At 37.3% G+C, this 27,224-nt stretch overlaps 1 protein-coding gene and 1 pseudogene across 1 annotated transcript in view; one reads left to right on the forward strand and one right to left on the reverse strand.

Moving 5' to 3' along the window:
* GRM5 (glutamate metabotropic receptor 5) overlaps positions 1–27,224 on the forward strand; it is a 492,030-nt gene that overhangs the window by 61,568 nt on the left and 403,238 nt on the right. The window lies entirely within an intron of this gene.
* On the reverse strand, positions 15,028–15,612 carry LOC105979161 (annotated as a pseudogene).

A 27,224-nucleotide genomic window follows, 5' to 3' on the forward strand; every position in this document is an offset into this window, starting at 1 on the left:
GGGGGGTCTATAAAAAGTTGGTGGGAAAATGTAATGAATAGATAGTAGAATTTTTCCACGAACTTTTTGAAGCCCCCTTGTATTCTCTAAATACTGCTCCTTTGTTGGGTGTGTGATTTGCACCTCTTTTGTCCTCAGTTTGTGGTCGGCTTTTCATGCTCTCTGAGGAGTGCTGGTGGCAGAGGGGTTACACTTTCCAGTCACTATGGGGAGGGTGGGGGGATTCGGGCTTTTATTCTCCTTTACAGAGCTGCAGTCTCGGAAACTTACAGGGGCAATTCTGGTAGGAACGACTCCCCGGCAGTGAATTTGGGTGTGCGTTCATCTCGTTACAGTGTCTGGCAGAGAGAAAGTTTTAATTTTGATAAGTCCAACTTAGCACTTTATTTTCTTATGAATCTGGTCATGTGTTTGTCTAGCTCTAGGTTACCAAGTTTTCCTCCCATTTCCCCCCTAAAAGTTTTGATTTATTTATGTTGTACATTTAACCCCCTCATCCATTTGGAGTTAATTTTTTACAAGCTGTGAGCTTGTTTTAGTCGTTTTCTCTTTGCTTCTTGTTAGAATGCTCCAGAATATTTTGTTGACATCGCTCTCTTTCCTCTGTTGTAGTGATTCTGTTTTGTCAAAAAAATAGTTTTGCATATTTAGGTGGATTTTGTTCCTGGGTTATTTGTTCTGATCCACTAATTAATCTACTTTTCCAACAATATCACACAAGGTTGACAAATGTAATTACGTGATACGTTCCAAGATCAGGTAGACTGCTTCCTCCGGCTTCATTCTTTTATGAAAATATTGTTGTAGCTACCATAGTCCTTTTATTTCCATGTCAATTTTAGAATAGCTCTTTATCTATTTATAAAATAGGTACATGTTTTATTAGGTTTATTATTTTATTTGTTTTATTTAAACCAGCTTTTTTGGTATATATTTCACATTTCATCCAATTTAACCATTAAACCATATTAAGAAGAGTTGTAGAATCATTACCACAATTAATTTCGTAACATTTTTATCTCCTACTCATTGTTATTAGCACCCATCTCCCTCCAAACCTGTCTTGCCATTCCCTTGGATAATTACTAGTCTAATTATTGTCTCTATAGAGTTACTTATCCTGAATTACATGTAGAGAAAATCATACAAAACAAAAACTGGAAGCAAACAAAACCACCATATGGGTCCAAAGGGACATCAAATGATAAGGTATTATGTTATAATGGAACTAAATAGGCCACAATGGACTTTACAATGCTCTCTGTCTGATGGGAAGGCTATTCGCATCCATGGACGATGGTCAAAGGGAATTCACTGGAGGCTCAATCCATGTAGTGGCCCTGCAAATGAATTTTGGGCTTCCACTGTCATCCATAGCCTTCTGCAAACCAGTTGTTCATTATTTAAGCTCTGATACTATTTCCTCCTCTGGATTTGATTTTAATACTTAAAATCCTTGGATCACACGGGATGGTCTAAGTCTTTTTAGTTGGCACTTCACTGAGATATTTGCTTGTTTTAAGGCAAGTGTTTAAGACCCAGGCTGCTCTTTTAAATGAAAGCCAGATGCCATCTGGATTCTTCACCGCACCTTGCTATGAAACCCATATCTTCAAGGATTTCTTCAGGAGGGTGAGTATGGAATAGGGTCATGTAATAGAATTAGTTTTTCTTAGACTGAGGCTTGAGTTAAGTGAAAACCCCAATCTATTCATATATCTATAGCGTATATATGTCTCTGGTTCACTTTAGATACATTATTTCATTTTATGGTAGAGAAGATTATAAAGCATGTCTGTGGGGCAGGATGCAATTTATGGATAGTGGTATAGAATTTAGTCAGTGGTATAGTAGTTAAAACATTGTAATGTTTAGTATATTAATTTCAAAAAACATTTTAAAATGTTACCTCCCTTTACCTTTTCTCCTTTACAAACCATGAGAATAACTTCAGGTAGTGTTATAATGTGTTTTGCTTCAGCTGTCATGCATAATTTATGAAACGGTAGATGAGAAAGAAAATGAATTTTAATTGCCTATGTTTCTTAGTTATCTAGTGCTGCTATAACAGAAATACCTAATGGAGAGGTTTAATTAACAGAAATGTATTTTTTCACATTTAGGAGGCCAGAAATGAAAAAAACCAGAGTGCTGGCTTTAGGGAAAGGCTTTAAAAAATAATAATAATATTTTGCTGAGCCTTGCACGAAAATGACATAGACAATCATTTAGATGTTGCTGTCTTTGATGATGTCGCTTGTTGTGGTCCATACTCACCTAGGTACAGCAATGATTTTGTAATCACTCTTGGATTCTGACATTCCATGTAGCCCCTGTGCTGACACATTACCTACCATATCTCAGGAAGCCCCCAAGAAGCTTTACATGGACAGGTGTAAAGTGTAGAACTTTCTTGTATTTATTTTGTCTGGAAGCAAATATTTCAAGTCCACCGTCATTCAAATTTGATAAGTAATTATATCCGGCTGCACAAGGTGAATGGGTATGTGTGTGTTTGCACTTGTGCATTTGTGTAGGCCCGGACATGTGCTGTTTCAAGCTGAATTAGCCTACCTGGATTTCTGAAGGAAGGGCAAATACTCTAAATAATATCACTGCTTTATTTTGGAGACAAGACACTACAAAAAGCTTTATAGATGATTTTCAGTAATTTTTTTAAATGTTGATAATGGACATTTTATTTCAGAGGAAGGAAGCACTTCTTATGGATAAAGAGGTGGCTAGAACCAAATGATGTGAACAGAAGATAGGTCATTTTCTAGTAGAATTTTCCCTCGGGATTTAAAATGTTAACGTAGTTGAACTGCGAAGCTAATACATTGAGTGATAATTAAGATTTCCCGGAAAAAATGTGAGTTTATCAGCTCTCACACAAGCACACATACGTGTATTCAGAGTAGGAACTCGTTCCATCCTGCCTTCTGGGTGCTCTTGTGTTGAACGCCTGTCTCTGGAGAGGTGTACGTTCTGGAAAGTCCATGGATAGGGATGGAGGTGAGGAAAGCATCTGTGTGATTCCTTCTCACTCTCTATCCGGAGAGTCAGTTTATAATCTTTTGTCTGACATTTGTCAATAACTTTCGTTTGGAATTCCACGTTCTGGGGCCTGTTGGTGCCATCCCATTTTCCATGCAACCCTATATTATATTTGAAACCTGTTGTTATAAATATGAACAACATTTATAAAGTACCAATTTATTTTTACCCTAGAAATCTTAGAAGTCAGTAGACTTATCATCAACCCAGTCCTAAGGCTGTTTTTGCCGCTCATTTCCTCCCTTATTGTTCGCCTTCAATAGCCGTGCACTGCATTCTGTCTCTCTGGTCTAACACGAAGGCAGATCTTCACACAGACTGCAGTCTGGCCAACAGATTTCTTGGTGAGTCTCTAATTGTTTCATGTTCTTTCCCATGTGAGGGTCAACTGTCTCCGGCTCTCTTTGGGTAATACTCCCACTGTCCTCTCTCACATCGACTTCTCCCCATATTTCTTAAACTTGGCTAAAGTGTTCATGTTGTTCATTTCTGTATCCCAGATAAATTAGTTAAGTCGTGAGAACACCACAGATGATTTAATGTTAATAGTTCTTCCTGAAGCATCCAACTCTTTCTTGACCACTAGTGTCAATACCTCTTTTGTCCTTTTCTATAAAACTGTTAGCATTGCAATTTATATGTCACTTTTGAATAGGGGTTAAAATAAATTTGGATTTTAATGTGTCTTTCCCCTTATTTCAATTTTGTAATCTGAGGCATTATATTTAACTCTGAGTCTCAGTTTCATGTTTTGTTGAAACAAAAAAGGCTACAAGTCTTACTTCACAGGTTTGCACTGATATCAAATGGGAAGAATACCTCCAATTTCTAAAAATTATATACATGAGACAGAAACTTAATGATATGAATATTATTGAATTCAAAATATTATTTTTAATTTTATATATTACTATGAGGTGTTACTTGAGGGTGGAATTCATAGTTTTTCATGCAGTTGGTCCAACTAACTCTGGAGTTAAAAGTCTGAATAAGTTGAATCAAATTGAGTATAAAATTGGTAAGTTATAAAGGATAGTGCAAATAGGACGCCAAAGAATTGGTATTAAGGTGTGACCTTCACATAAAATCTTAGGTATTAAGGTGTGACCTTCACATAAAATCTTAGATATAAGTTCACTTTACATGAATCTTCCAGGCAGGTGTTCTTAAACTCTGAAGAATGTAATTGGAATTATTCTTTGAGGTACTGTGCCCTGGATAACAATATCTAAAGGATGTCTTTAGGCTTCTCCATCAGGTTGTATTGTTGTTGGGTAGTTGGCTCCAACTTGTCAGGACCAGATGTACAACAGAAGGAAGCATGGCCGGGTTTGGCACCATCGTCACAACAGTTGCTATGTTTGAGTGAATGGCTGCAGCCACTGTGTCAATGCACCTCTTCAGGATCTTCCTCTGTTTTGCTGACCCTCAGCTTTACCAAAGACGATGCTGGACTGTTTTCAGTAAGGCTTCTGAAGATGATCTAAAACTGTAATGCTATCAGTTGGAATTGGCTTAAAGGCAGTGAGTGAGTGGATCAGAAATATATATCTCTAACAACTATGACGTGAGTGTCCAGTCCGGTTCTAGCCATCTTTACCATTTTAATTTAAATCTGAGAAAATAGCTTTCATAATTAGGAGAATAAAAATATTGTTAATTAGTTTTATTAGATACATATAGTTGCAATACACAAGGATGCTTTAGGTGCTAATTAAGATAAATTTAGACAACAACCAAAGGGGAAGTAGAAGCTTTATTTTTGCATGAATTTACAGTAAGAAGAGAATTGTTGTGAAGAAAAAAGTTTGTAATCAATGAATCCAAAATTTATGATGCCCACATTGTAGACTTTCTGGTTAGTTTCAGAGTAAACAATTAAAAATATACATTTGAAATATAAAAAATTATAAAAAAGACAATATTACTGTTATAAAAATAGCTAGAATTTTTAATTTCTTATAAGAAAGAAATCAAAGCAACATATGGGATATATGTATTTTAGTTCTAGCTAAAACATTGTGGATTAACATGGATTCCATGTAAATACTTTTCACTCATACAATGTAATATTTACTAAGAACCTACAATGTGCTAGGCATTTTTCAAGGGATAAGACAACAAACAAATTGGATTTAGTCTCTACATTCGTATTCTCTTTCCTATTGGTTTGGAATAACCCCTGAAACTGACCAAATAAAACAAACCTGCTATATAAATCTCCTACCCTTATCTACTTTTTACAAACTGTTTTACCCAGGTACACTGCAGTGAATTTTGGAAAACAGGGAGACAGACAGACAGACAGACAGACACACACACACACACACACACACACACACAGCATTGTATATTTATATTATGTAAAATGTTTAATTTTAAGCTTGAGTGGTTACAATTGAAGTAATTTATGAGATACCGTATTTTAAAACAAAATCCTTACATGAATGCATTAAAAGTACTGAATAAAATCTTAGTTATTTGATACTCACCACCAGCTACTTAAAAATACAAGTACAAATATTCTTTAGTAATCAAGGAAATATTATTGCCAGTTACCTCAGAATTTCTAGTTAAGTCCCATTTCCTTCACAAACTTTTATCCTGAAGCGGTAATATTTTCATCTTACATCCGTTATATGTGTCAGAAACAACAGAAATACCCCTGAGCATTCTGTGTGGTGGGGGCCGGTGGGGGGGTGGGGATGGGGGGCTATTTTTTCCTGCGACAAAAAATTTTTCTGGGATTGCAATTTTTGTTGAGCAGATTTTAGTATTTAATTAATAGTATAAATATATATTATGCCTAAACTAATAATATTTTGTAAATGTTAACTTTGAATAAGTGGAAGATTTTATCCCAATTATTCATTAATCCAGGAATAAATATTATTTTACTTAGAATTAAGATTTAGCTAAAGAAAAAAATTATATACAACTTTTCTTCATATTTTTCTGTTTTACAAATTCAAAGGGTATAAGATATTTTACATAATGAGGTGGAATTAAGAATAAAGCCCTGGCAATCAATGTTCAAAAATTTATAGATTACGGTTCTACTCTGACACACATAAAGCCAAATTTAACTTGACAGCAATTTAGTTTTAATTGGATGCAGGTAGGTTAGTGTACACATAGCTCTGTCGTCATAAAACCAACTCCTGAGTATGTTAAAGGGTCCAGATCAAGGGGGCATGAATGGGAAATAAGTTGGCTCTCAGAAGCTTGATCATAGACCATCATCAGTGTTTAAATGAAAAACTTGATATTCATTTTACTTTTTTAAAATTGGGAGCATATATATATATGTATATATATATATATAATCGTATATCTCCATAGTCAATCACATCAAGCGGTATTGTACAATTTCTATCGAAATCAGCTTCCAAACATTCTTTTCCTTCCCGGACTCCTTTACATTGTCTCCCTTTTACTTCCAACCCCATCCCCCCTGCACTCCCCAGCCCTGCTAAGAAACCCTTATTCTACTTGCCGTCCTTATAGATTTATCAATCCTGGGTTTCATATGCTGAAAAACAGAAAAAAATAACACAAATTCATGAGAGAAGCCACCCCAATGACACAGCACATCTGAGATAAACCCTAATATGAACAATCAAAAAATAAAGAAAATGTTGAAAACCAGACCAGGTCCCTCCCGTGTGCATCCAAAGTCAAAGGAGGGAACAGTATCAGAGACCAGATTGTGAGAAGCTGGCTTGCGAAGGCGAGAGATGGCAGTGGGAGCCCAAGACTCCTTGTGGGAACTACACAGGAAATACGCCTCTGGTATCTCCCTCTGTCCACAATTGAGTGATGGGAGGAAAGTGGCTATTACAAAGAATATATTGGAGAGATAAGTACAGAAGATCAAAGGGATAAAACTCACTCAGACGGTTAATATTTTACATTTGACTTCTGATGTTATTTAGCTACTTCCTATCCATAGAATTTTTAATTTGGGAACCAGTTTAGACTTATAGAGAATGTGCACATATAACATAATATGTTCCTGTCTTCCTTTGTTTCAGTTTTCCATAATGTTAACACCTTACATTGACCATGAGATATTTTTCAAAACTAAGAAAGAACAACATACAATACCATTAGCTAAAATACTACTGGGGACAGCATTTTATAAGGGACATTATATTAGGAAAGTCAGTAATTCTTTTATAAAAATAACTCTTCTAGAGGTATGTTTCATAGATTTTAATTTTTCACCAATATTATAATATATATTGTATATGATATATTATTATATATTATACATTATTACAGTAGTCATTTACTGGTATATGTTAACCTTTTTATATTCTGCTCAATGTTCAGCAAATAAATCCACTAAGAATCCTTTCAGTTATATTTAAAGACTAAATCTAATTATATATGAAATGGAGTATGTGTTGCTGTTAAGCTGGAAGTCATGTAGCTGGTACCAACAGGGCCACTCGTGGTGGAGAGGTTTCAGCAAACTTACAGAATAAGAGGGACTATGGAGAAAGGATAGACAATCAACTTCTAGAAATTGCTTAATAAAAACCTTGTGGAACATGGTTCAGCACACTTGCTTTGGGTGCTGTCATTTAAGGATGCCATTTAAGGACCAGAGACATTCTTGGTGAGATGGATTAGTACATTAACCACAGGATGGAGTGGAACATGCTGGCAATTATGAGGAAGACACAGAAATGGGAAACATCTTATTCTGTTACAAATAAGGTCACCGTAAGTCAGAGTTCACTTGATGAGAGCTAAAATCAATAATAGAGATACAGTAATTTTCATTGGTGTTTCAAGTTATTTCAAACTTCCTTTTTTTCAATTGTAAGTCTAGGAGATAATTGCTAAATGTGTAATGAAGATTTAATTAGTCATTAGAAAAATAGATCTGTGGCATGGCATGTCTTTGATCTTGAAGTATGTTTTTGCCACGGTCATGCCAATGTGGAATTTCACAATAAGAGGCTGAGACAGAAAAGGAACAATGACCACACAGCAACAGCACTAGAAAATATGCTCATATCTGCTTCCAGGGTTCATGTGCCTGGTCAACTAACCATCAGTTTAGAACAAACCCATGCCAAGGAGTTGCTTTTTCCATAACAAGGAGTTTAAAGGCTCCTCTCTCTACAGGAGTGCAGACACATTTAGACAAGAACACATAGAAGCTTCAAACATGAGCACAGAGCAAGGCCAACAACAACTGTATTCAGCAGATGGGCTAAGCGATCACTTTGAACAAAGATGAAAATATTTCTTTAAACAGAAGGAATGACCCAGCAATCGTATAAATGCACAAGATGTCCAAAAGAAGAGCAGCAATAATTAGACACCTCTCAAAAAGGAATTTTGATCCAGATTAAAATCAAAGGTCAATGTTTTCCTAGTATCTGTAAGGCTATAATTAGGAAATTCATCAGAATCACAGAACATATATTAATTGTTGTATATATTTTATATTCAAATTAGTTCATTACTGTATAGCTTCTTCTAGTGAATGATCAATTGTAGTGTCTTTAAAAGTCATTTTGTTTACTTTTTGGAATCAAAGGTAAAATAGACTAGTTTGACCTTTTTAGACTTAAGGGGCTTCTGTTACTTTAACAAACTTATTGACCGTAGAGTCAGCTAAGCACTAATCAAATCAGGGACTCAGGTGCTTCTCCCTGCCCGTGCCTTTTGCTACCACGGAAAGCCCTTTCTGAAGGCTGGATTATTTGAGAGTCGCTGGCACTATCAGAAGCACTTCTGGTGGCACTTGATCCCACCAACCACCCCATGGGAGAAAGATGTGGCGGTCTGCTTTATAAATAGTACTCTTGGACCCCAAAGGGGAACTGTTACTCTGTCCTGTAGGCTTGGTATGAGCTGGAGTCAACTGGATGGCAGCAGATGGCAGTGTCAGAGATTCCCGAGTGGTAAACCTTGTTTGCACTTACCATTATCCTAAAGATTCATGGTTCGAACCCACCCGGATCCTCTGTGGAACAAAAACCTGAGATCTGCTTCCGTAAGGATGGAAAATCCAATCAGGGTTTTTAATATATGCAATTTCATAAATTTTTATGACCCTTCATATTATTTGAAAATAATTTTTTGGGTGGAATCCTTTTACTCATTCCAGGAACAATCTTTCAGTCAAGCTATAAGAAAATGATGACAAACTTAGAGGTTCTGCTTCAGCATTGACTGTTTATTGGACACAAAATTATACATGCTCTCTTTCCAAGCAGGGTTATTTTGGGGAAATGCACCCTAGAGGAAATAACCGTAGGGAAATAACCCTAGGAAAAATCAGCTCACGGAGGTATGTTTATTGTATTTATAGGAAAATCTTTAGTGCAAGTAAGTCTTCACGAGCAGTCTCAAAGTACCTTCATTTACAGCTTAACTGCAATTGGTATAATATTAAAACTTGTCTTAATGCTGAATTCAGCAAACAATTATTGAAGATACTTATGCTGTGAATAAGAACAATAATTTTAAGATGTTAAAATTCAGTTGATTCTAGCACATTAAAAGTACATGTGTGCTAAGTGAAATGCACTCCAAAGGGTTTTCATGGCTTAACTTTCAGAGTCTAATCACTAGTCTTTTTTAACCTTTCGGTTAGTAGATGGGCATTTTGTCATTGGAACCTCATGGGGACCCTTTGAGTATAATAGACTGATACTACAGATAAACAATACAGTGTTGACAACTTAGCCTTATCAACTTCCTCCAAAATCTCTTGTATATGGTACTTTTATAATAAGAACTATTGTTGCTATACTGTTGTGCCAGGCTTTGTGTTTAGCACATGGATTTTAAGTTTATCCCCTACAGAAAGGAAGCCCTGGTGACATGCTGAAATAAGCATTGGGCTGCTAACTGCCAGACTGGCTGTTCCAATCTACCAGCTATTTGGTGGGAGAAAAATTAGGGAGTTTTAGTTTGTTTCTGTAAAGAATTAAGGCCTCTTCAGATACCCCACTGAGCAGGGCTACTCTGTCCTGCAGGTTCTATCCTCGGAGCTGGAATAAACTCAGAGTTGGTGGCTTTGTTTTGGGTGTGTTAAAACAATATCTCCATTTGTTACATGAAAAGTCACTGGGAGGTCAGACTCAGGCTCCCATGTTTTTCTGTTATGTATAATACAAATATGGGAGCCAGAGTCTGAGCTTCCAAAATTTTGCTCTTTTTATATTTTATCAAATATAATATAGGGAAAGGAAAGAGTAGATCCACAAAGCTCATGAGATTTAAATAATTTTCATCAAGAGTTTTAACTAATAATTCAACATGGAATTTCAGAACTTGAAACCGTAATCAGCAAACTTCATACCCTTCTTGCAAAGAAAGTTTAGTAACAGAAAATTCTAATATATGCACGTACAGTACATTCAGATTTCCGCATGACATTTACCAGGAATTCTCTTGATATTCTTCCATCTAAAATGCCCCAAAGGTGATAAATATACTTAGATTAACTCATAACTTGCTTAACGGTGGTACAAAACTTAGATTGTAAAGTGGATAGATAGGAATTAGAGTTCTGTGTTCCAAATCATTGTTGGTTGCTTTATTTATGGGGCCTTCATTTCTTTGTAAAGTGGTAATTATTTCTCCATCCTTGATTAGCAGCAATGAAGCTTTCTTAGGCATTTTCCTAAGATATGGTTACAAAGATGACATTGCTTTAGATAAAAATATTTTGGACAATTGACAAATGGTTGTATAGGGGTTTGCTATAGACTCTGATCATCAGCATGCCCTGCTAAGGCTTAAGCACTTGTTGTACTACTGATTTGGGTATTGACAGCTAGCACACTAGTCAAAGTTTCAATTATTCAGAATTTTGAGACCCTTTAAATTTTAGGCCTAGTGATCATTTAATTTGGAATGTAATTATTAGGTATTATTAATGTGATAATACTAGATGATAACTATTAATAATAATGTAAAGATTATAATGTGCAATATAAAAATGAAGTCAAAATCATGATTTTCTGGTTGAGCCCCATTACATATCAAATATTCATATATTTTCTGTAATCATGGTAATGACTCAGAAAGATAAAAGACATTTTATTCCATGAAAAACTGAAGGCCGAGCAAGATCAAGGAAATAGCCATTAATCACACAAAATAGTTTGTTGCATAGCCAGTATCAAAGCCAGGTCTAATTATTGGAAACTTAAAATCTTGGTTACATTTTTCTTTCTCAAATAAAATGACCACTTTCAGAGATTAGCAACCTTTTCTTTTACAGATGAAAACACACTAAGAAGGGACTAAAGCAACGGTGGCATTTAAAGCGCACGTTTAAAACCAGTAAAGTGTTTGACTTTCTACCAGTTAAATCGGACTCAATAGCACGATGGTGTTTCTAAGACAGCCACTGTCCCATCTGGGAATGCTTCCAGAAGTGTCCCGTAAGGATCCCTGTACCCCAGGCTGAGCGCATGGAAGAGAGTTAATGATGCTTCTCTACTAGTGTTCCCTTTTCTGAGAAGTCAACCCCAGAATTGCATGTCCTTGTGGCTTCGATGGTGTCTCTAAGACAGCCACTGTCCCATCTGGGAATGCTTCCAGAAGTGCCCCGTAAGGATCCCTGTACCCCAGGCTGAGCGCATGGAAGAGAGTTAATGATGCTTCTCTACTAGTGTTCCCTTTTCTGAGAAGTCAACCCCAGAATTGCATGTCCTTGTGGCTTCTAGAGTCCTCGTTTGAGAAGGACCCCAACAAATTGGTAACCATCCGAGAAGCGTGTGACTGACGAGATCTTTAAACTTTCACTTAAGGCAGATGAAGGGAATTAGAGATATTTGCCTTAAAGAAGAGTTGATTAATGAGTGTCATGACAGATCACAATTAGAAAGAAAAGTTGAGGAATTAGGAACAATTATTGAATGGGGTATTGGATTTCTTATTTCTAGAAGCATTTGAGCAAAGATTAGTTTTTCCATATTTAAAATAACTGTTGATATATTAATTTAAACATTCTGTATGGTGAAAAATGATGATTTCATGTCAAATAGCTAGGAATAATTATGTCTCCACTATTCCTTCGTTTACATATAAATGGGGAACTGTCATAGTATGCACTACAGTGTTTATGTAACATCAATAACATGTTTCTAGAATGTAATGTGCCTAATTTCCACTGAGAAACTCTGGTTGTGTGGTGGCCAAATTAAGGCTGTTGAACAAAGCAATTTGGACTCACTCGGTGCTCGCCGGAAGAAACAAGTATCACCCTGCTTCTGAATAGGGTCAGACCTGACTTGATAAAGAGTAGTTTTCACTTGTTAAGCTTCTACTGGGACAGGGAATTGCAGCCTGGAATTGGATTTACACTTGTATGTGATTATTCAGGTTGCAGTCTGAACAGACGTGTTTGTGATATTGCTTATCTGTTATGTGGGTTCCACCTATCTGATTAGTCAATTTGGTAAATTTAATGACACTTTAAGTGAAATGATCCCAGATAATGATTATTGATTTCAAGCATATGAAGAGGTAAATAGAATTGATTTCTAGGTAATTGCAATTTCACATACATACATGAGTGTCTGCAGATGTTGACTGATTAAAGAAAATGAATATATTAAAACTTATGTAAAATTGAGACTAAGTGAGAGGGAAGCTCAGAAGGGAATTAAAACTAAAATCAGAGATGACTGTCTAAAAAATTAAATGTTTTTTTTGTTTTTGTTTTTTGGCCCGGTGCTCTATTTGCTACTTCTGAAGGTGTTCAGGCTGAGATCAGGATTCTCATGAAATGGTTTTCATACAACTTTACTCTTTAAGATAGAAATTGAAGTAGGTGATTTCGGGGTCCCTAAAATTTTGAGCCCCAGTTTCATTACCTCTACATTTCTCTCTGTGTGTAGTTTTTACTCACACTGAGGCCTATGTATATGTTTAATGCCTAACTGTTTCTCTCATCTGAGAGTGATTGATATGTTGCCATTAAAGAACTAGGTGTAGCAACTTGTATTGTCACTGTGTTAGTCTGGGTACTTTAGAGAAACAAATCCACAGAAACTCATGTATAAGAGAGAGTTTTATATAAAGGGTAAGTGCACATCAAGAAAACATCCCAACCCAGTGCTGCCCAAGCCCAAAAGCCCAACATTAATCCATATGTTCGACACCAATCCACAAAGCCCTCCTCCATCTCACAAAACACACACAATGACACCGACTGCAGGAGGAATGCCGAATCAGTGAAGTGTAAGCATCTCAGCACTGGCAGGGGTGTCCACACGGCTGCTCCAGCTCCCAGGGCTGCATCTGGGTAGGTTCATGCAACTTCTCCTTGAGGATGTCTTGCAGGAAGTGAGCCTTGCCAGCTGAAGCAGGGAACTGGCTCAGGCAGCTGCACCCTGGTCCAACCATCAGAAAGCAAGAGACCCGAGAACTCGAAAGGTGAGGCTCCCCAGGCACTTACTCCTCCGCCCTTCAATGACCTCACATGTGTTTATCGACCAGGTTGGCATAATGAACTTTAACCATCTCAGTCAACTAGGTTTGAAGTTGCATTATCATCAGGAGTCAGTCCAATCTGAGTAGAATAATAGTTTTCTGCTTACAAACGATGGAGCATGGTCTGCTCACGCACACACTAAATTTCTCATCTGCACATACAGCAGATTTGTACAGGAATACTTGGCATGGTGCCTTTCATACAGTGATAAAGGGTAGCTTTTTAAAATTAATTTTTATACATTCTCCTTTATTTCTTTTCCGATCATCAGGCTCTGGAGATCTTCAGATTTCAATCTTAGTTCTTTCCTTCATGCTTTACATGGCTACTTTGAACCAGGTTGTCTGGTTCAAGGCAATCACTTATAAACGGAAGCCTCTAAAGTGTATACCTCATATTCTACCTCCTCTTTTTTTAAGACTTGAATTTTCAATTATCCATAGCCCTCTGAATAGGGTGTCTAACTCTTAAAACATTATTCATCAATGTCATTAATCATATTGTTTCTCAGTTCACTCCCCACACCATGTTTGATATTCCCATCCATTTAGTTATTTAAAACAGGACTTTCAGAATATTTGTTGCATATTCCTTAAGAATCACTTTTACACCTAATAGTTTAAAATTTTTTTATTTTCTATTTTTTAATTTTTGTGTGTCCAATTATCCTATTCAATAGGGTGAACTATAATGGAAGAACTGAGAGAGAATTGAGTATTGCAACAATTCTGGCAAACACTGATGTAATTTTAACCTAATATAATAATAGACATAGAAGAGGTAACCCAGACACAAATCATCATGATATATATAAAACATTTTTTTTAACCAAGCAACAAAACATGGCTTAGGTTACAATGTATTCTGAAATACCGATGATCTTTGAATTATTCCAAAGCTCTAGGGGCATATGCACCTGTAGCATAATGGCTACAACTTGGCCTGCTAACTACAAAATTAGTGGTTCAAACTCACTATCCTCTCTATGGGAAAAGGGGCTTTCCACTTCCATGAAGATTTACATTCCCAAAAGCCCACCAGGAAAGCTCTACTCTGTTTCTTAGGTTGGTTGTGAGATGGAATCACCTTGTTGACAATGAGTAACCTGAGGGCAGTGAGGATTAGGGAGGTGGAAGTGGGGTTGCAGTGTGCACTAATGCAAAATGGTATTTACAGAAGTTTACTATGACATTGAAATATCAGATTAATTGATTCCTGAATGCATTCACTATTCCTACAAACATGTATTAAACACTTTTTTTATTGTTTAACTGATTTGAATGATGTACAGCCCCTAGACTTACTATAATTGTTATGCAAAATGCATAGACAAATACTAAATAGGCAAGACGTGACAATAGGCAGGTTTCCATTAAATACATGAAAATTAAAAACAAAGCTTTGCTTTCCATTATCACTTGAAGGAGGGAAGTTGCCGTTTTAAACAATATCCAAATTTATTAAACAAATTTTTTAAAAGTATTATGCAACTTTTAACTTCTCTCAGTTTCATGGTTTACTATGTTGCTGCCAAACTTTGCATATCAGCTAGTTAGTTAGTTAGTTTGCATATTCAGCTAGTTAGTTAGTTTGCATATTCAAATCAACTAGTATCTGCTGAATGGACTCCACTCAGGATTCTAAGGCATCGATTTCCTCTTGCAAATTTTTCTCTGTGTCTTCTAACATTTCCTGAGGTTCCTCTTGGAAGTGGCTGATGAAAACATCACTGACCTGGTGCAGAATAATCAGCCAATTGTCTGCCAACAGGATGACATCACAAGTGTCTTCAAGGTTTTGGAGTCGTTTCTTTTTACTTTGATCTCTTCCTTCTGCTCGGTGATTCTCTTCATGTATTGGGCACATCTGGTCATTTACTGATCTTCAAAACTAACTTGGACATCCTTTGCAGCCACCTTCTTCATGGTGGCTGCCTTCTCAGCTGAGCATTTATTTAAAACACTGTATTGGGGCTCTTTAAGTATAGATATGGATATTAAAAGGGAAGGTAGATAAGTATGCACATTTTCAAAATAGTTTATAGCCAGCTCAGCATACATTTTCAGGCTTTTGTTCATACTACTATTTTCTCAAGAGGCTGGGAAAAAGAATAGTCACTTGTAGCTAACACAGATAAAGAGATTAAAAATATGATTATCAGATAGGCTCAACTGACATAATTCTTTTTCCTCTTTTATGACACTTCTTAAATCTGGAAGACAAATGGAGGACAGCAGTACAAATTAAATAAAACAAAATCCAAGTAGCCACATTAAAATAGGAAGTGAAGTGCTTTGAGATAAAAGTCAGCGTACTAAGGATCAAATGCAAAACTTAGACGTCAGAGTTTCTCTGGAAACCTTTGATATTCCTCTAGATTTCATGCTTCTTGTGCGCCTGTCACTTATTTCTCTAATTTTAAAGCATTTTATTTTGAAATAATTTAAACTTATATGAAAATGGTAAAAGTAACTACAGAGAACTTGTATGCCCTTTACCCAGATTCCAATATCGACAATTCTCTTATTCTGAAAAAGTGGAAGACCTTCTAGGTATGATAGTGTTATCTCTTGCAGTACTTTCTGTGACTGTTATAAACAAAACAAAAGAAAGAAAGAAGCAAACCACACACACAAATTCAGTGGTTTCTGGCTTCTCACAGATATGATGGAGTCCAGAAAACAATCTTGCAGGGTTGAAAGGTCATCATTCCCACTGAATGCTCTAGGTCAGTGGTTCTCAACCTTCTTAATGCTGTGACCCTTTAATGCAGTTCCTTATGTTGTGGTGACCCCTAAACATAAAATTATTTTTGTTGCTATTTCATAACTGCGATTTTGCTACTGTTATGAATCAGGCGGCCCTTGTGAAAGGGTCGTTCAACCCCCAAAGGGGTCCTGGACCCACAGATTGAGAACCGCTGCTCTAGGTTGACTAGTTCCTTGCCTCCTCCATTTACAGAGACTATTAGCATTCCTTGGCTTGTTGCCACATTATTTTAATCTCTGTCTCCATCTTCACATCACCTTCTGCTTTTTCTGTGCTGTCTATATGTCAATCTTTTCTCTTGTATAAGGACAGTTCTAAAGGGACATTGAAGACCCATCTGGGTAATCTAAAATGATTCCCATCTCCAAATCCTTAATTTAATTATATATGCATAGACTGTTTGTATGTAAGGTGACATCTTCATTTCACGTCAGTTATCAGAACTAGATATTTTTGAGATGCTATTATTCTGGTTTCCATACTATGTAAGTTTCTAATATAAATCTTCTATCTACAAAAAGCATTTCCCCACTTAGCCACAGTATATCCATCAGAATTAGGAAGTAAGGAAGTAAGCATTGACCTAATATTATCAATTGATCCATAGACCTATCGAGTTTTTCACAGATGTACCTGTTATGCCTGCTGTAGGACAAGGAACCATTCTAGCGTGATACCTTCCATTCAGTGTCATATTTCTTATTATCTTTTCATCTAGATTTTATCTAGATGAATTCTTGATGTTTTGTTTTGTTTTGTGAACTTGATATTTTGAAGATATGGAACAGTCACTTTGGAGAGCTTTCCCCCACTTGACTTTGAATGCTTTAAATAATGTAAAGATTGTGTCCTTACGTACCCAGTCAGGTTTTATTTGGTAGCTTCCTTTGTAACTAAATGGGCTGAACGGATGGAATGTTAACAGAGGGAATGAAATGGAAATAATGTATGTCATTTTGGGGCCAAACTTCTTAAGGAAAAGCTGTGCTTCTTTCTCTCCCTCTTTCCACTCTGCTTGTTTGGTTCAGATGTCAACAAAAAGTTACAGGAAGAAAAGGCCAATAGAAGAAGTGTGTGTGTGTGTGTGTGTGTGTGTGTGTGTGTGTGTGTTGGGGGAACATTTCCTCTGAATTACACTATGTGAACACAGCCACCTGCTTTGGACTATTAATGTGGATGGAAAGAAGTTTTCTTTGTCTTTTAGTGCTATATTTGTTACTATAGGTAATTCAACATATACAAACTACTAAAATTTTCTAAACTAATATTTCCCCAGAGTATTGTTGTTATTGTTAGGCGCCATGGAGTCGGTTACAACTCATAATGACCCAGTGCAAAACTGAGAAACACTACTTGGACCTGGCCCATCCTCAACATTGTTCTTAAGTCCGAGCCCATTGTTGGAGCCACTGTGTCAATCTGGTCATGGGCCTTCTTCTCTGTCACTGCCCCCCACTTTACCAGCCAGGAGGTCCTTCTTCAGGGACTGGTCTCCTCTGATATCATGTCCTACAGTATGAGACCACCTGGATGCACTTATGTGTACGATGTGATGAGGATAAGGTCACCGAATTTATATCAGGCACAGAGGACTATTAGGAATGCTTTCCTACAAGAGATGATATCTACTTAAGACTATAAAAATTAATATTAATGAGGAAAGCCAGAAAATATTTTGCTTTCACCAGATATTAAAAGTAGAGGGCAGTATGAGTATGCCAGTTATGTTCATGGGAGATCAAGTTTCTGGATGAGAGTTTATATTAAAATACTTGAAGACAATGGGTGGAAAGGTACATAAAGCCATATATGTCAGGTTCAGTGTCCTTTGACACATGGAACCGTCAACTTTCAGATGGAACCTTGAAAGGAGTACTTCGATCCTTCATCTTTTAACATCAACTTATTCTTCTGTGTGCATGATGGTCTTATGTTTAGAGGGAGCCATTTAAAATCAATTAGCAGACAGAGGAGCACAAATGCCTGAGTCTTGATGAAGCTGTTCACATCAGTACTCCACATCCCATTCTTTGATTAGTAAGACAGTAGTTGAAAGTAATCTTAGCTCATGGTTGTAATCTATTCTGTTAGTAGCCAGAAGCCTTTTCTTAACGGGTACTCCAGATGATTGCTGATTGTTCCTGGTAAAGCAATCACTGACATGAAGATGTTCTCTTGATGGGGAAATTAACTTAGTTGCATTCCACAGGGGACACCACGTGGAGCTTCATAGAGAAGGTAATTGAAAAAAGTTGTCCCGGCCCTGTGAAATTTGCCATCTAAAAACACCCACAGAATTTCAGTTCAGGCTGTGAATCAGCAGTATCTGCAAGCTTCGGTAGTATCTCCTGGAACTTGCTACCCTAGCATTTTATTTTCTTAGTACTAAAACTTGAAGAAAAGTTAAAAGTCTTTCAGATCATGTTCCAGAGCCTGCAGTGAATGAAGGGAAGATTTAAATGACCAAAATCTCTCATTGTATTATCTATTGAGTACCCATCCCCTGCTCAGCTATTGCCTTCTTTCTATATTCATTGCTATGGCCCTAGTTGAGCCTCTCATTGTCTCCTACCAGGTATAATCAACTGCCTTGTTCTTAGAAATGTCTCTGATTGTATTTAAGTACTCCACACTGATGCTGGAGATTTAAAAAAAAAATGTATCTCTTGTTGTCAGGTGCCATCAAGTCTGTTTTGAGCCGTAGCAGCAACAGAAGGGGTCACTGAGGTGTAACATTTTCACAATCATTGTGTGCTTGAGCCCTCTGTTACAACCACTGTGCCAGTCCATCTCCTTGGGAGATGTCCCTCTCTTTGCTAACCCTCTAATGTTCCTAGCATGTTATTCTTCTTCAGGGACTGCTCCGTCCTGATAACAGACCCATAGTATGTTAGATGAAGTCTCTCCCTCTCCCTTCTAAGAAGCATTGTAGTTATACATCTTCCAAGAAAGATTGATTCTCTCTTTTGTAGACAATGATATATTCAGTATTCTTTACCAACACTATACCGGTAATTCAAATGCAACAATTATTCATTGTCCATTGAATGCATAAGACATGATTGAAAATCCCATGGCTTGGGTCAGGTACAACTAAGTCTTCAAAGTGGCATTTTCACTTTTTAGCCCTTTCATTAGCTAGGTCTTTTGCAGCAGATTTGCTCACTGTAATATATTGCTTGAATCTTAATAGCTATTTTTTCCCTATTTTATTAGGACATAATCCAGACATCATACTATTCAGTCATATCAAACAGTGTGGTAAAATCATAACTACAATCTTTATCAAAACAATTTCTTCCTTCTTGTACTCTGACAGCAACTCCCCATTATCCACCCTCTCATACCATAACCCAGCCTCACCCCCAACCCCCGCCGGGAACTTAATGGCTGTTTCTATTGGAGTTGAATGTGCATTCAAATACAATGAAATCCTTGACAATGTTCATTATCTATCTTTATAGTGATAATGTTTCTTAGTTCAGTTTGGGAATTTTTTATGTTGAGATCTAATGCCTATAAAAGGCTTAGTCTTTGACTTTCCTCTGTAAGTGCTTTAAGTCTCCCTCTTTAAGAAGCATGGTTGGACCCTCTGCTGTTGCAGGCTGCTTATGTGCCTTCCCCCAACACGCGGCTGCATTACTCTTCATGCAGTCCGGGTGCCTTGACTACTGACTCAGAATACAGATTGAGTAAGTGTGGTGAAAGGATGCAACCATGCTGCACATCTGTCCTTATTTTATCCCAAGAAGTGTGCCCTTATTTGACTGTTCCATTCTCCAAAAAGCCCTGTCAATGGTGAGACCTAGATAAGGAATTCAAAATTTATTGGTGTAGGGTATGAGGGAGTTGCAAAAATTCATGGGAAAATTCTATGATGTTTGCATTCCATTTTCTATGAACTTTTCAAGCTTCCTCTCATAAGTCCTTTCATTATCTTTACCCTGCCTTTTTCTTTTTAAAGTTTAAGTGTACAATTCCATGTTTTTCAGTAAATTCACAATTATGCCACTATCACTGTTACCTAATTTCAGAACATTTTCTTCACCGGTAGTCGTCCAAAACACCGGTAGTCTCAGCCACTGGAAATTATCACCTGCTTTCTGGGTCTAGATACACTTGCCTATTCTAGGCATTTTTACATAAATTGAGTTATGCAACATAGTCTTCCTACCATTTAAAAACCTTATCTCTTTATAATCCGATCTCTCATCGCCTTCTTTCTATTAACTTGAGCCTAATTATAGCATATACTATCAATTGGAATATATTAAAATATTGTATCAGATGCTCAATATTATGTATTTAACAAGACATGAACTTACTTATTTTTCATATAAAACATTGTGTTGATGTGATGACTTCCCTACCTTGTCAGAGGCAAAGTTTTCTATCCCGTTGCTCTATTTTTAACAACTAACTTCCCATAACTTTCAAAGTTCAACACAGTGGAAAGCTAACGGCCGGTCATCCCTGTCATGTTAGTCATTTACTGATTTAGATCCATCCCTCTTTCTTCACCAGTCAGCTTGTCGTCAGGTAAGTAGGATATTCCTTCTCTCCCTATCTGCCTTGTTGGGATCTTCCAGAATTGTTATATTCCTTTTGCCTCTGGCCTCTGACAGTTGACTCATTTTCACATAGCTCAGTTCTCACTGGGGAGCCATCAAAACAGAGCCTTAGTTTCTGGACTTCTCCTGTTATCCTTCAAACCCCATGAATAGTCGTGGTGTCCCTCTGTTAACATTTAATAGACATAGGACTATTTAGGTTATCTATATAGCTTTGAGTAAATTTTGATCATTTGTATCTTTTGAGAAATTGATCTTGTGTGGCTTTTCAAAATTTCCATTACTATGTAACCAATTTCTTCCATAAAATATCCTCTGATTGAAATCCCATAACTTGCCTGCTTTAGAAACCAAGTGAAAATGAGTAATAAGTGAAGAGTACATGCCTGTGAACACTAGGGATCAAGCTTGAACTTGTCCTAGTGCCATGACTTAACGGAATGCTCCCAGCTGGTTTTAACAAAGGAGAAGTGCCAGCTTCATTTATTGGCCAGAATATACACACATAAAAGTCATGGATTTTATACTACGAGAGAAAAGTAAACTACTTTTGCTCCCTTTCACTTACACATACCACAAATTCTTCTTATCATAAAGATAATCCCTGAGTATCACCAATTATCCTATCTTGCTTTGTAAGTTGGTTATGAATACTCACCTTTACCAAGTCTATCTGTGGTTCCGTATGTACTAATAATCTATAATATGTCATCAAAAAAGGTAGAGTATAAACAATATAAACAAATACCACTCCAATATTGGACATATATATAGGCAAAAAGTTGCTTCTATTTTTCTGCGATATTCTTTGAATATCTGTGAGAGTTTATAGTGATTTTTTTCTATTCTTCTATTGGTAATTTATATTCTTTCTTCCCTCCCTCTCTCTTGTCTTCCTTCCAGTCTGGCTGGAGTTTGAGAAGTCTTATTGAGTTATCTCATAACTTCTCTCCTGTCTCTCTTTTCCACTTTTCTTTTTTCTTTTTAAGTTGACATAGCATTTGTATAGAAAATATTTTATGACCAAAAAATTAATGGGAATGGGAGCATTAGTTTATATTCCCCCCCTCCCTGCCCAAATCTGTTAAATCTCTCACTTCATAGAAGAGTATTGTGTCCCTGTTTCTGTGTTCAGTTTGATATGGCATATTTTTTTTAACACTTAAAAAAATCTTTTTTGGGGGGTACTGATACAGCTCTTTTGTTTAATCATTTTATTGGGGGCTCATACAACTCTTATCACAATCCATCCATCCATTGTGTCAAGCACATTTGTACATTTGTTGCCATCATCATTCTCAAAACATTTGCTTTTTATTATAACTTGGGCAAAATGTTATGGATTAAATATGTTTGCATTGAAACACGCATACGTGTTTGGTTTGTGTCATTGATTGCAATCCTTACAATGCAACAGCTCTCTTCCAACTTCTGTTTGTCCTTTCAAAATCCTCCATGCTTCCTAAGCTCTGTCCTTGGGACAGTATGTCCTTGGGATCCAGTATGGTTGATTTTTCTGAGAACAGTGTGCTTCCTTGGTGTTATTATCCACCTTTTATATTTGTTATTTATTTGGCTAAAATTTGAGCCATGGGAGTGATTCCCGTTACATACCTGAAAAGTGTCTAAGGGCCACAACACCAAGGGTTTCTCCAGTCTGTACCAGGCCAGTAAGCCTCGTCTGTTTTATTATGTTGAGTTTCAGTGCACATTTCTCTCCTACTCTATTCAGCACTGCCTATTGTGATTCCTGTTAGAGAGGGAGACGGTGGTAGTTAGGGTCTATCTAGTTTTTCTGGTTTCAAGGTCAGGGAGGCTGAGATTCATATGATCCATTTAAACTAATTGTTAGATCCATTTAAACTAATTAGATCCATTGGACTAATTGTTTCCTTACTATTTTGACTATTTTCAATCGTTGTTCCCAAAGGGAGAGACCAATAGTTTCCCCCATAGATGGCAACTCACATACTTCAATGACGCTGGTTACTAATCTCCAAAATAGCATGCATGTACCTGTGAACTATGTTATGTCTGTTGACGTGAGTGTCCCCAGGAATCAGATCTTGAGTCTCAGTCCGTGTGACTCTTAGAAGAAGCTTGGATTGACTTTGTAGTTATTGCATATTGCCTTTTCCTTAGCCGAAGTTAATGCATGTGTGCCTTCTAGTGAATGACTTACCCTTCCTTTCCTTCTCTCATTGGGAATTTCCAAAGAATTTTTTTTCCTCTTTATAAATATTTTCTGGATTTTTTGGAAATTTAATGATATTTAACCTTTTATGATGGACTAATTTCACTAATTAAAAAAACCCTTAGGTTTATTTATATTGTGAGGTGTTTTGCTGACTTATCATTATTCTTTAATAGTGCTTAGTATTTCATTTTGTGTATGTAACATGATTTGTTTATTCATTCATTGGTTGATAGGTACTTAGGTCATTTCTGTTTTGTGCCTATCATAAACAATGCTGTGATGAAATGGGTGTGCATACCTCTTTATATAATAGTGTTTGCACCATTGCACAGGTTCATAAACACTGTATTTAAGACCCTAATATAATCTCCACTCCTCACATTTGCTTGTTGTTTCTGACTTTGGTTGATGGATATATATCCACGAAGATCCAGAAAATGCTATGCTGGGTGGAGCTTTTGAAGTATGCGGTTTTCCCACAAGGCGAGCATGGAGCAACTTACTCTCTGAGTTAGTGCACCCAGTGACATCACCTAGGAAGGTTCTGTCTGGTCACCGTGAATTGTTTTGTAAAAGCAGTGTTGCTCAGACGTCATTTTTTGTGTGATGACCAATTTAAGAGCACAGCGTGGGGCTGTGAAATGTCGTTTCCTGCCTAGAAAAAGGCCACAGCAACTGTTGCGATGTTGAACACAGCTTAGAAGGAGAACACTATGGGGGAAAATGTTCGAGCGGTTTTCTCATTTCTGAAAGGTGAAATGTCGGTTTTCTCATTTCTAAAAGGTGAAATGTCTATTGACATTTTTTGTCCTGGACTTTGGTCAACTTCCTGAAAAGATGAAAATGTTGACTCCTAGTGCATTTGAAGTTTGTTCCAGCTCAGACTGTTAATCAAGCTTTCTATTTAGAGCTTCTGAAAAGATAGTATGAGAGTGCAAGGCAAAAAAGGCCTGATTTGTGGCAGGCAGGGGACTGGTTTTGCCACAATGACAATGTACCTGCTTATGCAGCCATCTCAGTGTGCCAGTTTGGGGCAGAATATGGCACGCCTCTCTTGCCTCATGCACCTTACTCACCTGACCTCACCTCTTGCAACTTCTTATTGTTTCCGTGAATCAAGAGGGAGACATGGAAGGACAGTGATCTGATGACATAGAAGAGATAAAGGAAAAAAAAACAAGGGAGGTGCTGTCAGTCATCCAAACAGATGAGTTTGAAAAATGTTTCCAAGAATGGAACTGCAGTTTTGGAGACGGGACACAGGCTCACTCACTGCAAGACATGACTGACGAGGAGCCTGATGGAGCTACCCTGATGCAGCCCGAACCCTGGAGCTGAAGGAGACACATGGAGACCCCTGCCAGCACTGAGATGCTTCTACCGCCTCTGGATCCACAAGACTTTCCACCACTGACCTGTGATCTTCCTGCATTCAGCGTCATTGCACGTGCTGCTTGAGTCTGAAGAGGACTTCATAGATTGGTATTGGACATATGGGCTAACATCCAACTTATGGACTTGGTCTTGACTGGGCTGGCATGTTTTCTCAATACTCAATTGCTCTTGTATATAAAGCTCTTTCTTATACACATATTAGCATCTATGAATTTGTTTCTCTAGTCTACCAGACTAATACACATAGTTTTGAAGAAAAAATTCATTTGGGGGCGGGGGGTACCCTCACACTGTATTATGGTGAGATGGTGCAGGACCAAATAATATTTCATTTTGTTGTGAATATTGTCACTGTGGATCAGAGCCAACTTTTTGGCACATAACAATAACAGCTCTCTGTCAAAGATGATCTGTCCATAGATGGATGAATTTACTTGTGGGTTTCCAGTTCTGTTTCACTGCTAGATATGCCTCTCAATATATCAATGACAAACTGTTTAGACTACCATGACTGTATAGTAGGTTATAAAATTGCTAGTATAAGACCTCCACCCATGTAGCTGTGTTAGACTGTTTTTTCTACAGAAGCAAGTCCAGTCTTATTTAACTGAAGGGAGAGAGAGAAATTTATATTAAGAAAATATCCCATACATTTGTAAATGCGGGTGAATCCAATCCATTTCAACTCAATGGGTCAGTTGCTAAGACAGAGGCTCCTCCTGACCGGTGTAGCTGCAGGAACTGATGAACCAAGAGATGAGAAAATGAAGTAGAAAGCAAAGCAAAGTAGGAAGACTGGTGGATGCAGTGGGAGACTAATACAAGGACAGCAGGTCATGTTTGTGACTGCAGAGTTTAATGAATGTAAAGTTGGAGAATTACCTGGAAGGCTGCTATGGCTCCCAAGATTGGCAGGCAATGTGACAGGCCAATAGCAAAAGCCCCCAAATCAGAGGTTGAGTCTGTACAGCTTCTGCTTATATAGGAAGCAAGCCGCATTCCTCAGGAGATTTTATCAGGACTGTGCTCTGAGTAAGGCAATAGAATTCTACCCTACTCCTTACAGCTGATTGGTCGGTAACGGGCAGTCTCACTGTGTAGTTTATTACACTCTGTTAGGTTATTTAATGGAGGATTTCAAGACCTAGCTGCCAAACCACTGAGAATTCTTTTTTTTTTTAATAAATCATTTTATTGGAGGCTCTTATAGCTCTTATTACAATCCATACATCCAATGTATCAAGCGCATTTGTACATAGGTTGCCATCATTCTTTTCTTTTCTTTTCTTTTTTTTTTTGAGTAGACAGGAATTTTATTGGGTCACTGATTTTTTTTTCATTTTTTTAAATTCATTTTATTAGGGGCTCATACAACTCTTATCATAATCCATACACAACAAAGCCCACATGGAAGAAGCACACCAGCCTATGCAATCACTAGGTGTCGAAGGGATCAGGTATAAGGCATCATCAGAACAAAAAATCTTACCATCGTGAATGATGGGGGAGTGCCGAGTGGAGACCCAAAGCCCATTAGTAGGCCACTGGAGACCCTCTTGCAGAGAGGTCTCGGGGAGGAGATGAGCCAGTCAGGGTGCGATGTAGCAACGATGAAAAATACAACTTTCCTCTAGTTCCTAAATGTTTCTTCCCCGCCCCCACTATCATGACACGGATTCTACCTTGCAAGTCTGGCTAGACCAGAGGATGTACACTGGTACAGATAGGAACTGGAAATACAGAGAATCCAGGGTGGATGAGCCCTACAAGACCAGTGGTGTGAGTGGCGAAACAGGGAGGGTAGAGGGAGAGTGGGTAGGAAAAAGGGAACCGGTTACAAGGAACTATATGTGACCTCCTCCCTGGGGGACGGACAACAGAAAAGTGGGTGAAGGGAGAATTCGGACAGGGCAAGATATGACAAAATAACAATTTATAAACTATCAAGGGCTCATCAGGGAGGGGGAATGGGGGATGTAGGGGAAAAATGAGGACCTAATGTTGGGGGCTTAAGTGGAGAGGAAATGTTTTGAGAATGATGAGGGCAATGAATGTGCATATGTGCTTTACACAATTGATATATGTATGGATTGTGAGAATTCTTACCAGCCAAGTTGAAACACAATCTATCACAGGCGCTTTGCTTATCTGGGGTCTCCTTCCCTTCCTTGTAAAGTCGGTGAATAATTTTATTACACCATATGAAATGTTGATTAAGAGTACATTGTAGCAATAAGTCATTTGTGTGGTGTTGACGTTTTAATAATGTAAGTATTTCTTTCCTTGAGCATGGAATATTTTTCCATTTATATAGTGTTTTTCATTCTTTATAGCAATGTTTTGTTGTTTACTTTTCATTAGTAGAGCTTTTGAATCTTTAATTAGGTTTATTCCTAATAATTCCATCTTTTCATGGTTATTTAAATTGTATTATTTTCCCTTCTGTTAGAGTAGTCTGATTTTTGTATGTTGATCTTGTAACCTCTTACTTTATCCCATTGCTTTACTGAATAATTCTATTAGTTGGATTAGGTTTCTGGTTGTCTGGGATTTTCTTTAAGGTGGGACGTTTGCTTTAAACAGGTGTTGTGCAGAATATGTGCCCAATGCAATATGTTGCTTGATTTCTTGATTGATACCTTCTCATCAGTATATACTCAGCCAACCATTGTTTCTTACACAATATTTCACTAGTCTTTTGGTATAAACGTAAATATGTATGTGACCTTAACTCTCCCTACAGGGATCTGCTAGATAT

Source organism: Echinops telfairi, unplaced genomic scaffold (assembly GCF_000313985.2).
Source record: "Echinops telfairi isolate 266 unplaced genomic scaffold, ASM31398v2 ScPeMD7_1713;HRSCAF=2227, whole genome shotgun sequence".
In the NCBI taxonomy this organism is placed as follows: domain Eukaryota; kingdom Metazoa; phylum Chordata; class Mammalia; order Afrosoricida; family Tenrecidae; genus Echinops; species Echinops telfairi.